The sequence below is a fragment of the Leopardus geoffroyi genome, chromosome D3 (assembly GCF_018350155.1).
Source record: "Leopardus geoffroyi isolate Oge1 chromosome D3, O.geoffroyi_Oge1_pat1.0, whole genome shotgun sequence".
Lineage (NCBI taxonomy): Eukaryota > Metazoa > Chordata > Mammalia > Carnivora > Felidae > Leopardus > Leopardus geoffroyi.
Genome location: NC_059339.1, coordinates 76734038 through 76747877, shown reverse-complemented (window position 1 = coordinate 76747877; position 13840 = coordinate 76734038). Strand labels below are relative to the sequence as shown.

Below are 13840 nucleotides of genomic sequence, written 5' to 3'. Positions count from 1 at the left end.
CCCCTCTTCTCATCAAAAGGATCTGCTCCTTGGGGACAGAGGTAACCCCCAAAGTCTCGGCCTCCTTCACAAGTTTAAAATGTTATGTCTCAGTCTGTGAGTTCGAGCTCCGCGTCGGGCTCTGCGCTGACAGCTCGGATTCTGTGTCTCCCTCTCTCTCTGACCCTCCCCCACTCATGCTCTGTCTCTGTCTCAAAAATAAATAAACGTAAAAATAAATAAATAAATAAAATGTTATGTGTAAAGTAAAGCATCTCCCTGCCACGACACGGTACATTACTTGTTCACTGAGCTCCCTAGAGATGCAAGTCTCACTCTCTCAGGAACTGTCTCCAATTCTAATAACTGACTCTGGCATTACCTCTTAAAGGCAACAGTCTTCATTTAAAGTGCCATGGGAGTTCAGGCTACTTGATTTTCAAACATGAAATACCGAAAATTTTCTGTGTAAACTGCCAAGGAATAAGCTCCAAGCTGGGTGGCAATCAAAAGTTAGGGGATTAATCCAACTAGAATGGGAACATTTTCAGAGTGCTCAATTATGTTAAATTCAGGAAGCATATTCTTGTGATGTCAGTTTTCATAAGCAAAAAATAATGATATGTACAACTTGGTTTAGCTATTTCGTAGATGTATTTACTCCAAAGAAAATTTCAAGTTTAAAAATTCTGGGTGACAAATGTACTCAAGGAAGGATCAAAGGAGCATTCATAATCCAGAAGGTCTAATGGCTGAGACCTAAATACAGCTGCGCGATCACCAAATTATTTTAACAGGAGCCAGTGATCTTAACAGGCCTTCTTTCCATCCATCCGTTCTTTGTAATGGGTACAGAGAGCAACCTCCTTAAAAAGTAGAAAATAAAAGCATCTATTTAGCAAGGCTTCTGTTTAGATTTGTAACTTCTTCTGGATTAACTCCAATATTTCAAAACACAAGAATTCCAGTACCTAACATTTGCCTTATCGTTAAAAAAATTTTTTTAATGTCTGTTTCTTTGTGAGAGAGACAGAGAGACAGGGCACAAGCAGGGGAGGGGCAGAGAGAGGGAGGGACACATAGAATCAGAAACAGGCTCCAGGCTCCGAGCTGTCAGCACTGAGCCCGATGTGGGGCTTGAACCCATGAACTGCAAGCTCATGACCTGAGCTGAAGTTGGATGCTTAACCAACTAAGCCACCCAGGTGCCCCTCCTTATCATTTTTAAATGCTTAAATGTATGAAACTCATTCTAAAGTCCTATCTACAAATACTATCATCAGCAGCTTTGGTGTACTATTTGCAATCACAAGGCCTCCCAGTTTTATATAATGTATTTACCATTTTTTTTTTTTTTTTAACACGAAAGGCACAGAGTGATGCAGCTTGGAGGGTGAGCTCTTATGTCTTTGTCGTTCCTCCCTCTGGGTTTTACCACCCGCCCTGTGCCTACTTCCCAGGGCAGAGGTGGGAGAATCAGGAGAATGAGGACTCTCGCTATTTTCCCAGTATTTACTACAACTTTTGCAACGCAGACATTAACCTGTTAGCAAAATTATGTACGTACAATCACAGACACTGAGAAGAGATGCCGTGAGAGAAAATCATGTTAATCGCTAAGAAAAACATCTGTGGTTTTCCCGAGTTAATTTTTCTCACTGTTCAGAAATTTAATACTTTCATATAGCTGAGTCTACCCATCTTGGTGATTCCCTTTTCTCCTTCCATGGTTAGGAGTGTTACCATCCTTCACAGATCTGATTTTTTAACTGCTTCTTATTCCATGGTGTGGAACAATTTATATGAAAGTATTGAAACCTAGATTTAAAATCTTGAGCTTATTTTAGTGCTTGGTTTAGGTTTTAGATCCAATCATTATTATTCATTTTATTTAATGACTGTATCCACATATAAGTGAATATGGTTAATCCGCATGGTGGAAATGGGGGTTATTTTCTGGATATGTTTTTTGTTAAGTCAAAATGGATACAAATTCAAGCGTAAGTACTACACATAATTAATACAACGGTTCCCGTGTCATAACGTAGAGTACGGATTAGCATGTTCTTATGTCCAAATGTCATTTCAAACAGAAAGAAGGGCAGAGTGATGCTGAAAATACTCATTTCTTTAGCCCTTCTTCAGGGTAAATTCTCCAGTGCCTATGTAAACAACTAACAGAGGCAAGCCCTATAAATCAAGCTTACTCATTCCTGTTCAGGTTATGGCCCTACGATACATTAAAAGTGACAGGCCCCACTTTAACTCCTGTTACCACCACTCAATGGCATGAACTGTCTTGGTATCTTTCTGTCCTCGACCTGACCCAGGCAGGTGCTTATACAAGAGCTCTGTGGAAGGGTAGAGGACAGGCAAGGAAGGAATTCATTCAGCTCAACGTTTGACGGGAAAGAGAAGAATTATTCATGCTGACGACTGCACCCCAAAGTTCTTCCACAAAGTTTCACACCAAAACACAATCTGAAACTTGCCGATCGCGATCAAGGAAATTCCTGGGCCAACACAGGAAGCCCATCACGGGCAGTCCCTTCTACGTTCAGTCTCTTGAACAAAGCCCCTCCCACTGATCCACTGACAAAACTCCTGGTCATCCTTCCAGATCCGGTGCCAATCTTCCCCTCCGTGACATCGATGGTTCTCGTCCCCCATGACCCACAGTGTCCCATCCCGTGTGTAAGTAACCTGCCACCCGCCGCCGATGCAGGGCCCGACACTTCTGCGGGCTATGCCTCACGTCCGCTATCCCGTCTGCCATCTGGAAAGCTCTAAGAAGTGAGGCTTCCCAACCTCTTAGGTTTCTAACACCAAGTAGTAGCTGCACGTACAGAAAGGGCACGTGCAGTATTAGGAAACAATCACTTCACGCTTGTGAGATACAAAGAATGTTCTCTGTAACTGCAAAAATAATGCTCAACTTCCTCATCTTAAAGCCGAAAGGAACTGGCCGACATAATTCCTAAGGGAACACACAGCCCTCTAAGTTTATGAGTAGAAAACTCAAGAATGACTCCTGCACACGTTAGCTAGAAGTCAGTGCCGGATTACAAAATGCAGGAGCACTCTTGCTCATAGGATTTCAACGGAGGGTGCAGGCAGGCCCTTAGGCACACTGTGTTTACGTAAAACTATTTTTACTGCTTTGTCCTTTATATAATACCCAGGCACCCTAATAATGCATGTTAATGTGTAGAATACTGTGCCAGAATTTTTTTTTTTACGTTTTTAATAAAATTTTTATAATGTTTATTTATTTTTAAGGTGGGGAGGGAGCCCCTGAGCAGAGGGAGAGGGAGGCACAGAATCTGAAGCAGGCTCCAGACTCCAAGCTGTCAGCGTAGAGCCCGATGCAGGGCTTGAACTTACAAACGGTGAGATCATGACCTGAGCCAAAGCTGAACCCTTAATTGACTGAGCCACCCAGGCACCCCCCACTCCAACTTTTTTTTAAAGCATGGTTTCTACTACTGTAAGAGGTTGAGTCAACTTAAATATTAAGACTGCATCAAAAGTTCAGAGTTTTGTTACAATTTAGTGTCTCTCTTTTCCCCCAGTGGAAAATACAATCAGTGCATGTCTACTGAACTGAATCTAAAATTAAGGCATTGTCACTGATGAGGAGAATAAGAAAGAACCCCAGAGCTGTGCTGTAAGTGTGCAGGGTCAACCCAGCCAAAGTCCTTAGGGAAGGGGCAGGGAGTTGTTGGCTGAACAACAGAACTCCTAGCCAGAAGCTCCCTGCTTTGAAAAAGTGCTAGGTTTTTTGGCTGGAGCTTCAGGTACACATTTCGACATTTCTGCTGCAGCTCAGCTTTTCTATTCAATTCAAAAAAATCTGAATTTCTATTCAATTCCAGAAAAGCAGCTTTTTCCCCCTCCCTCAAGAGTCAAGTATCTAATCATGTATTTTAAAAGAATATGAAAAAAAAAAAAGTCAAGAAATACACACGATTATGAAAGTCTCTCGAGGAAATAGATATGACATGTGGGTCATTAAGTATACTTTAAAGGTCTATCAGTTCTGGATTGGCCTACAGAGAGAATAAGAACCGTAAATCCATCCAACTGTTTGAATCATCAAGTGTTTGCTATGCCGAGTACCCTCCCTACCCTTTCTTAGCCCCCCCCCCCCCAGAAAGAGGTAGGTACCATGATGAAAGACCACAGGTTGCAAGCAGATTCCTCAAAATTATGAGATGAGGGCCGTAAAAGCCTCGTGACTCATTCTGATCTATAACAAGTCAGTCACACAAGCAGGCTGTGTAAATAAGTTCCAGGGGCTCCGCAAGGCAGATTTGCTGGGGGAAATGCTGGTCTCGTCTCCCTGGAGTAAATCCACCCTCCGTCCCCTGCCGCTTGCTGCTTATCCAGCAAGCAGAAAATGGCACAGCACTTAACACTAAAACAAACACAGGATGGTTTCAAAGGATAGGCAGTCGGGGCACCTGGACGGTTCTGCCGGTCGAGCGTCCAACTCTTGGTTTTGGCTCAGGTCATGATCCAGGGTCGTGGGATCGAGCTCTGCGTCCATCAGACTCCAGGCTGCGTGTGGAGCCTACTGAAGATTCTCTCTCTCCCCCTCTGCCCCCCTCCCTATTGAGTGCTCTCTCTCTCTCTCTCTCTCTCTCTCTCTCTCTCTAAAATGAAACAAAAAAGAATAGGTAGTTAAGGCAGGCTTTTCAAGGAATTGATCCAAAGGATCTGAACACTATGTGTAGCAACGGCAGTCAATCTGAAGGAAAGAGGACCCCCTCCAACCCAATTTCTGATACTTTTCATTCCAGGACCCCTCCCTTCCCATTAAGCACTTGATTCCAAAGTGTCAGAACAGTTCATGGTTCTAAAACGATCAGGGTATAAAAAGCAGGCTTCTTGAAATTCAATCTCTTCCAACCTCCGTACCGAAAGCCCAACTTCCTGTCACAACGTGGTGATGCCTGGAGACCACCAAAGTGTCAACTCAGGACAGCACGGAACCGGCGAGGACGTCGACCGCTTACTTTGAGGCCACCTGTTTTCCTTGTTTTTTTATAGCCCTCGGGACTCCAGTTCGCCCAAATAAGCTGGAGTGGAATAATAAACAAGGTTCGGAAAGGAACATTCATTGAGAACATTTATTCATCCACGATGCATAATGAGAAAAGCTAAAAATCTTTCAAGAACCTCCATTTGCCCAGAAAAAAAATCACAGACCTCCTGAAATACATATTATAACTAACATTTTCAACACCCTATCCCTTTAGGCCCTTTTAAACTTTAAACTGGAGCTGGGTGTATATAGCAGGTAGACTGTCTTGGGGTTCTCTTCTCTCTCGGGTAGGACACGGTTATATTATGATGCCTGGTGGAAATCGAGGCAACTGGATGACCAAAAACAGGACATTAAACCTCTCAATAATCCCCAGGCAATTCTGGAACTCCGTTTCCAAAGCTTCTTTTAGCAATTATAGTGGAAACTTGGATATTCTGGTATTTACGCATTCGATCAATAGTTTTGACACCATCTGTCAATTTCTGGCTTTTTCCTCATTATTGCAAATGAACTGGTAGTATTATTAACAGCTAAAAAAATAATAATAAAGTCAAAGTATTTAGGGCAGTAATCTAGCTCAGCAATAATAATATGCACTTAGGGGCGCCTGGGTGGCTCAGTCGGTTGAGCCACCGACTTTGGCTCAGGTCGTGATCTCACGGTTCGTGGGTTCGAGCCCCGCGTCGGGCTCTGTGCTGACAGCTCAGAGGCTGGAGCCTGCTTCTGATTCTGTGTCTCCCTCTCTCTCTGACCCTCCCCCACTCATGCTCTGTCTCTCTCTGCCTCAGAAATAGATAAACATTAAAAAAAATAAAAAATAATAATAATATGCACTTAATTATTTTTGCTAAAAATGTGCTTCATCATCTCAAGTTGTATAAATACATTAACGTTGAGATTAGGCTCAGTTTCAAACCATCAACTGTACAGACACTCAACATTTCATTATGTTTTAAGATAATTCTTACGTGCAGTAAATTTCTTCTGGTATTGTGAACTTTTAGGTAGAGGTAACAATTTTCTTATTAACATGTGTTACAAAATTATAGATTAATTTCAATGCCTAGGAACTCTGGCACCAGGCTTAGCCAAGAGAGACAGCTGCAGCATTTATGAAAACCCTCTGAAAGGCAGTATCTGATAAGGCCTATTCCCAGATACTATCCTCATTTGCAAATCATACAGTGCAGAGATTTTGTACAGATAACATCAGTGTTGCTCAAAAGCCTCAACCTTTAAGAAGGAAAAGTAAACTCAACCAATGGAAAAATCACAGCAAAATGATAGAAAAATATAGCGTGTCTGAAAAGCCAAAATAGATGTTTCAGAGTTTCAAAATTCAATACAGCAAATGCAACTCCAAGTCCTTTTCTACAATGCATAGCTCACGAATTCGATTCTTTTCAAGGACTGTCGTCACAGGTGGTGTTAGGGATCTGGGATGCTGATTATCCGACGGCCAGAGACTCGGGATAGATGAGATGACAGCAGGAAGGACATTTCAAAGCTAGTTATTAAACACTTCCAGGTATGCCTTAAATCCGTGCTGTGCCTAATGCTGATCAAAAACTGTTCACAGTTAACTTAATTATCTTCCTCGGAGAAAAATCTGTGTATTACAAATACTTGGTCAAGAAGGAAAACAACCCCTACATTAACACCAATCAGGGAACTTCCACATTTGTTGTCTCTTTTAAACCTCACCACAAACCTGTCAGCTTAACACTTTTACCCTCATTTTTCACCTATGAGCAGGCTCAGAGAGGGCTTCTGACTGCCCCCCCAGACACGTCAATCAACTGCCCAAGCTGCCTCTGTGGGTCTCCAAAGCTGCCCCTCTCTCTGTGAAGCTAGTGCTGCAAGGCACCGAATGGAGACAGCGTCTCCAAAATTTTCAGCAAAAACGTTACATCATTAGAAGCATTTAACTGCTTGTTTGGCTACACGGACTTTTAAATTGTGCAAAGGTATTTTTTTGAATTCCCATTATGCACAAACAAAGTGATCTGATATGCTAGTTTCCACACCTAATGACAGCATCACATACCGTCACATCAAACAGGAAAACAGCACTATTTCACACGATAGCAGGGAAGGCTGAGAGAGGCAATGCTTCTGCAATGGGATGTCAGTTACAGTAAATGAAGGCATTCTTCAAGGTGAAGTGCTACAGAGAGACATGAGATTCCACTGCAAGCACACCTGTCTGTGTGTAAAAACTCCTATCTGTGTCAACACTGGGGGATGCGGAAACAAAACACCCATAAAAATAGTTGAAATTTTGTTACATGGTATCGGAATAGTCTCATGTGATCACATGATCACAATAAGAAACTGTTACTATATTCAAGGGAAAAAATGTTTATAGGATCCAATCAGACGCCAAGGGAGCCGTGCCTGGGTGGCTCAGTCGGTTAAGTGTCGCTCTTGGTTTCAGCTCAGGTCATGGGTTTGAGCCCCCCGTTGGGCTTTGCACTCACAGTGCAGAGCCTGCTTGGGATTCTCTCTCTGCCCCTCCCCTGCTCTCTCTCTCTCTCAAAAATAAACTTAAAACAACAACACCCAAGGGCATGAAAAGAACACTAGCTTCTTTCTTATTTGTTACACTGCTGTTGACATGTTTTTAAACAAAGGGGTGGTTTATACATATATTCATAGGAAAGTGACACCAGCTAATTCTATTGTTGAGATTTTTCTGTACAGTAAAATCATCTCTAAAAGAGGTTCAAACTAAAATTACTCCCCCCCCAAACAGAAATAGTTGGGGCATTCCTTTGTCATTTATAGTAAAGTGAATGTTTAATCCCAACAGATTATTACTATTACTCTGCTTCTGTGAAGTGTAGGTCCGCTGAGAGGCCGCATGGAAAGGCAGAGACCCTAGGGTGCAAGTAAAAGGGAAACACTCCCTTCCCTAATAGTATACGTAGTGGGTGGGAGAATACCTGTTTTGGCCCCCCTGACCCTCCTCCCTCTGTTTCCGTTAGAAACCATGTCCACAAGCAACTGGAGACAGCCTCTGAAATTTTCCAAGCGCCCAGTGTATTGTTGTTACATCCACAGTGGACCTTGGACACTTAACTTAATGGGATCAGAGAACTTAGCTGGTAAAATGCAGAACCTAGTTGTGACTCTGCCTGAAACGGTGTTGAACAGGGGCACCCGTACTGGCAAACAGTGATCCTACCTCCTTGGAAAAACTTGAATACAGTTAAGCAGTCTGTAAGCAAACCAAACAACTCAAAAACTAAGAAAAGAAGCTCTCCTTTATTTTTTTAAAAAATTTTTTCATGTTTATTTTAGAGACAGAGAGACAGAGCACAAGCTGGGGAGGGGCAGAAAGAGCCAGACACAGAATCTGAAGCAGGCTGCAGGTTCTGAGCTGTCAGCCCAGAGCCCGACATGGGGCTTGAACCCACGAACCATGAGCTCATGACCTGAGATGAAGTTGGACCCTTAACCGACAGAGCCACCCAGGAGACCCCAATAAGTTCTCCTTGAAATGACTGGTTCATAATGCCACAAACAGGATAGCTCAGTTCTAAGCCCTCTGAAAGATCATAACGGATGGCTACAAGAAGCAATTCGACTTCAGTGAAAGGGTGGTGGGCCAGATGGAAAAACATCAGCGCAAGGGGTTTCCGTGTATTTTTCTTCCCCAGGAATCTAGCTGGTTAACGTTTTTTGAAGTCATGTTACATGTGAGGTTTACTCCCAATAGGATGTGTGGGAGCAGAGACACAGAAAAATACTCAACAGGATAACCTTGTACTAAGGTCGACGGCACAGACTACACAAGATGAGCACATTTGTAAAAGGAATCCTGAGTGGTCTGCCCAACGAAGCAAGATTTCTCACGTCATTTAAAAACCAGAGTGCAAAGGATTTTAGTCAATTTCTCACGTGACCTAGTAATAAAGTACCCTTTCCACCAAAGCAGCAGATATGTGAACCATGAAAAAAGCCTGGTGGCAGCCAGACTGCAGACATCCAAGTGAATGTTTTCCCTCAAGATAAATAAGGCCAGGGTCGCTACTGCCTACGCCGAACACCCCTGCCAGTATGAAACGCGGACAAAGTGCTGAATGGGGCTGACAGGTCTGTTACGTGACGAGTTTTGTTTTTGCTTCATAAAGAAAAAAGTTGTTGCTTAGAAAGCGCCAGCTGATGACCAACCATTTACCAATTCAAGTATGTGAACAAAAATACACAGATATATAAAAATTCACATATGAGCTTTGTGCAGTGGCGGTATCATAGCCAATGAGGTTTATCCAAGGCGCGATTATTGCTGATTAAAAATTCACATATGAAAACCACACCTATAAAACTGTGACCAAACTTGTTCTCAAGAAAAGCTCTTTAGGGGCGCCTGGGTGGCGCAGTCGGTTAAGCGTCCGACTTCAGCCAGGTCATGATCTCGCGGTCCGTGAGTTCGAGCCCCGCGTCGGGCTCTGGGCTGATGGCTCAGAGCCTGGAGCCTGTTTCCGATTCTATGTCTCCCTCTCTTTCTGCCCCTCCCCCGTTCATGCTCTGTCTCTCTCTGTCCCAAAAATAAATAAACGTTGGAAAAAAAAAAAACTGAAAAAGAAAAGCTCTTTATACTAGACCTTAAGTTTCCAAATTTGAGGAAATCTGTTTCCCACTTTAATAGCCCTTTCGAGGGCTAGCCCTTGTATCAACCCATAATTTTTAGTATATTCTATTTATTTTCTAATTACATTAGAAATCTCAAGCCAAATGAGACTTTATGTAAATCCCATCTAACGTTGACATCTAACTACAAAATGGTTTAAGTTTTTGGCAACAGAACTGAAGAGTTATCAAAACTTTAGGAATGCAGGGGCGCCGGGGTAGCTAAGTGTCCGACTCTTGGTTTCAGCTCAGGTCATGAACTCACGGTTCGCAGGTTCAAGCCCTGCGTCGGGCACTGCCCGGTCAGCAAAAAGCCTGTTTAGGATTCTCTCTCTTCTCCGACCTCTGTCTCAAAATAAACAAACTTAAAAGGAAAAAAAAAAAAAGCTAACTTTAGGAATGCATTTGGCTTATCCAACCTCAGCTGATAGATGGTCCAAGTCCAGCATGAAACTGTGTCGCCCAGTGACGCCTACAACTGTTTGATACACTTTCTTGGGATGAAGCTTAGAAGTACTGTAATATCAAAATGCTACTGAAATGTGTACAATTACATAAAAATGGTATTGGCTGAGTTCAAGACTAAGCACTTAGACATGTCCTAACAAAAGGGTTAGATATCAAAAAAAAAAAAAAAAAAAAAAAAAGTATGGAAGAGAACAGAAGAAGAAACATTTACATGATACCAGGAAAACTATCGTATTTGCATTTAGCATCTGATTACATCCTCAAAATGGTGACAACGTGATACAGTTTGCTTGAACAGCCAAAAACATTTCTGAACACACAGCAACAAAAGAGGATACAATCCCACAGTAATACTCAGCCATCCGCTTTGAAAAGTCACAGTGCACAACTAAAACCCAAACAAAATGTTCCCTACATGTTTCATGACCATGTCCTCCAAACCAGCCATCCCACAAACCCGGGGAGGCGGGGGGGCGGGAATCCAACTCAACAGACAAGGAGCGTGTTGTTGAAACAGAGCACTCAGTGGCTGGTGATTACTAGGGAAGGGAAAACTAACTGATGCAACGCTTTTCATCCCACTATCAACCATGAAAGCTGCAGAGTCATCATTTGCTTGGTGAAGTTAGCAGCTGTCTTCCCGCACTCCATTTCACGGAAAGGGAGACCGCAGGAATACAAGAGAAACAAAGGCCAAAGTCTGTTCTAGGGCATCTGTTTCCACAGCTGGAGACAGGGCACTCGCTATTCTACATGCAGCGTCTGGCTTAGACACTCAAGTGGCCCGTGTTCAGCTGCACGGCCACCGCCACCTAACCATTAACAAGTCCCCAGGCAGTTTTGCCCAGCCCTGGCCCATGAGCCCATCTGCTTCGAAAACACACTTCTTACTGTCCCGTTAGCGTGACTACTCTTCTGCAGTACTCCTTAATGGGACAAAAACCCAAAGACAATAAATTATATAACCAGGGCCAACCCTCCACAGCAAAAAGGCCATTAAGAACTGATCAGACTTCACACGCACTTAGTTAAGAGCCTCCACTCAAGTGTTGCAATATTCTCTCACCTTTGTTAGGCCTGATTATTTTTAAATAAAACTGTTATCGCAGGCTACGCGCGCAAGTGACTGGCTTTTAAATGCGTTTCCAATGTCAACACGTTGAGTCACCGGCAGATTAAAGTAATAAGTTTTTTAAATTCTTTTATTCAGAAGGTGGAAAGGGGTGGGGGTGGGGGTGCAAGGATTGTGCGGATCTTCAAAACTTCTGAAGTCAACGTTATTCGACTTTCAGGATCTAAAGAAACGTATCTTCTTAAACGCTAGCTAGTTTTATGGGCCTCTACCAAATACGGGGCTACAAATCATGATCTCAGAGCTCGGCCAGACATTGTTACATTGGCCCGAAGGAGGGAAACTCCCAGAAAGGGAGAGGATGAAGTCTGTTTTAATTAGGCTGCCGAAGAAGCCTTCTGGCTTGACTCAGTCCCTGCAGACCCGCGGTCACACCGACACGCACGCCAACTTACCGGGGCGCCAGCTACCGTGGAACCGGGGCTGCTGGCGTTATTCTCCTCGGGATTCTGGGGGGCTTCTTCCGGCCCCCGAGTCACGAGAATTCTGAAGTGCTGTTGCCCCGCGTTTTGATCCTGCCTGATCTTAAACGTGCAGCCCTGCCCCTGTGGCGTCCTTTCCACCGAGTTCGTCCTGTGGATTTCGGGAGCCCCCCTGCGGCCCCGAGGCGGCGTCTCCGGGTGACCCGGGTGGCCTCGCTCTTCCGTGGGGCTCCCGCGCTCCGCTCGGGGCTGCGTGGGGTACGAGGTGCTCCTCTCCAGCCGGATGCGGGGGTACCTCACCAACCGGTCACCCTTCGTGCCGGTGAAGCCGAAGTTGAAGTCACCGCCCAGCCCCGGAGCGCCCGGTTGTGGCTGCTGCAACTGGAAGACGAAGCAGCGCTTCCCAGAGCTTCCAGAAGCATCCGGAACGTGCTGCAGGGACCAGCGCCTGGGCTCCGGCGCCGAAGGGCTGCTCTGGCCGTCGGCCCCGAAGGGCGTCAGCCTCACCTGGCGCACATCGGCGCTGGAGGCGCGGTGCTGGATCCGCAGCCCGCCGCCGCCGCCACCCTCGGGGCCCCGGGCGGCCTCCTCGCGGCCTTCGCAGGCGGCGGGGCCCGGCGCTTGGCGGCCGCACGTGCCGTTGAGCTGCGGGCCCGGGGCCCGGGCAGCCCTCGGAGGCGAGCTCCCGGGGGTCTCGGGCTCCGGGGGCTCCGGGCCGCCGGCTCGAGGTGCTGAGCCCGCATCGCCGTCCAGGCCCTCGGGGGGCGCGCCCGCGTCGGGGGCGCCGTCGGCCGCCTTGCGCTGCAGAGAGATCTGCACGGACGAGCTGCGGGTGGGCCGCGCGTCGAGCGGGCCCAGGAGCTGCGGGATGAACATGGACGTGCTGCGCTTGAGTGCGCCCACGGCCTCCTGCAGGCCGCCGCCGTCCTCCGCTCCGTGCTGGGCGAAGGGGTGCGCGCCGCTCCTCCGCGGGAGCGTGTGGAATGCCATGAAAAAGTCGTCTTCCCTCTCCTGGTCTAGGATCTCGGACTCGGGGGCTGTGTTGCTGCGCCCAGAGCCAAAATGAAACCGAAGCCGATGGGCCATGGTGCCCAGGGGGGCAGGGAGGGAGAGGGCGAGCGGCAAAGGCAAGCCCGGCGCTGCCAGAAGTCAAAAACCGAAGGCACAAACTCCAAGAAAAAGTGTCCCATCTGCCAAACCGTTAGCACTGCGGCACCAAGAGCGACAGATAGCAGAAATAACCCAAGTGGCAAGCGGCATTCCAGGCATGATTGGATAAAAGCAAAAAGCTCTCATCCACACTGTGACAGAGGGTAGGATGGCCAGAACCACATGACCACGGTCTCCCCCTCCAATGCCAGCTTGTGGACTTAGTAGAGTTTTTCCCCCCTCTCCTGCTCTCTCTCTCTCTCTCTCTCTCTTTTTTTTTTTTTAAACAGCAAGAGCCTGAAACAGCACCTTCCCAGCTGCTGCTTTTCCATCAGACAGGAGTGGCCCCAGCAGGGAGCTCTCACAGCTGACTAAGGCAGCAAACACAGTCCAAGCCATGCTGCTATAAATCTAAACCGCATCAAATTCACGGGACAGTTCTTTCCGAACGAGGCAGGGCGCTGGGACTCTCTAACCAATGCTCGAGACCGGGAATTGAACACATGAGCACACACTGTTATTTCCCCACCTCCCCGGCAAGCCAAATTAACGACAAGGAAAAATTCCCTGGCTGCAGGAAAACCCTTTCACAAGCATTGGATATTATGTTTCTCTGTTATTTATGATATCACCACATTACCACGATGGAATGCAAACTAATAAAAGGTACTATAAATATGATTACACACCCCACAGGACTAGTGTCCCTTTATGCTAAATAATTAGACCATGATCTACAAGTAACAAAATAGCTAAGTGGAGGGAGGCACAACTCAGAACGCTGTCAGTTAGCTCTCTGCCTCCTACTACTGTATTTTTCATTGAAAAGGGCTGGGGGTGGGGGGTGCGATCTCACACATAATATGACTGTCAGGCATGGAGGTACCAGGGACAAGGAGCCCAGCTGGAGAAAACATTCTCTTCTATGCCAGATGGGAGGGAAAATAATCACCGTCAAGCCCCCCCCACCCCAATCCCCACCAGAAAAGGAAGGAAAATTGAAGA

At 45.9% G+C, this 13840-nt stretch overlaps 1 protein-coding gene and 1 pseudogene across 14 annotated transcripts in view; one reads left to right on the top strand and one right to left on the bottom strand.

Moving 5' to 3' along the window:
• NEDD4L (NEDD4 like E3 ubiquitin protein ligase) overlaps nt 1–13840 on the bottom strand; it is a 343481-nt gene that overhangs the window by 131790 nt on the left and 197851 nt on the right. Inside the window, exon 1 of one of the 14 annotated variants that reach the window (XM_045457831.1) lies at nt 11660–12184. The exons of 6 other annotated variants lie outside the window; for them this stretch is intronic. The gene's annotated coding sequence lies outside the window, so the exon portion shown is untranslated. Of the gene's footprint in view, nt 1–11659; nt 12185–13840 lie in introns of those variants that run through there. 7 more of the 14 variants (XM_045457830.1, XM_045457823.1, XM_045457824.1 and 4 more) reach the window with 7 other exon arrangements.
• On the top strand, nt 9264–9382 carry LOC123588655 (annotated as a pseudogene).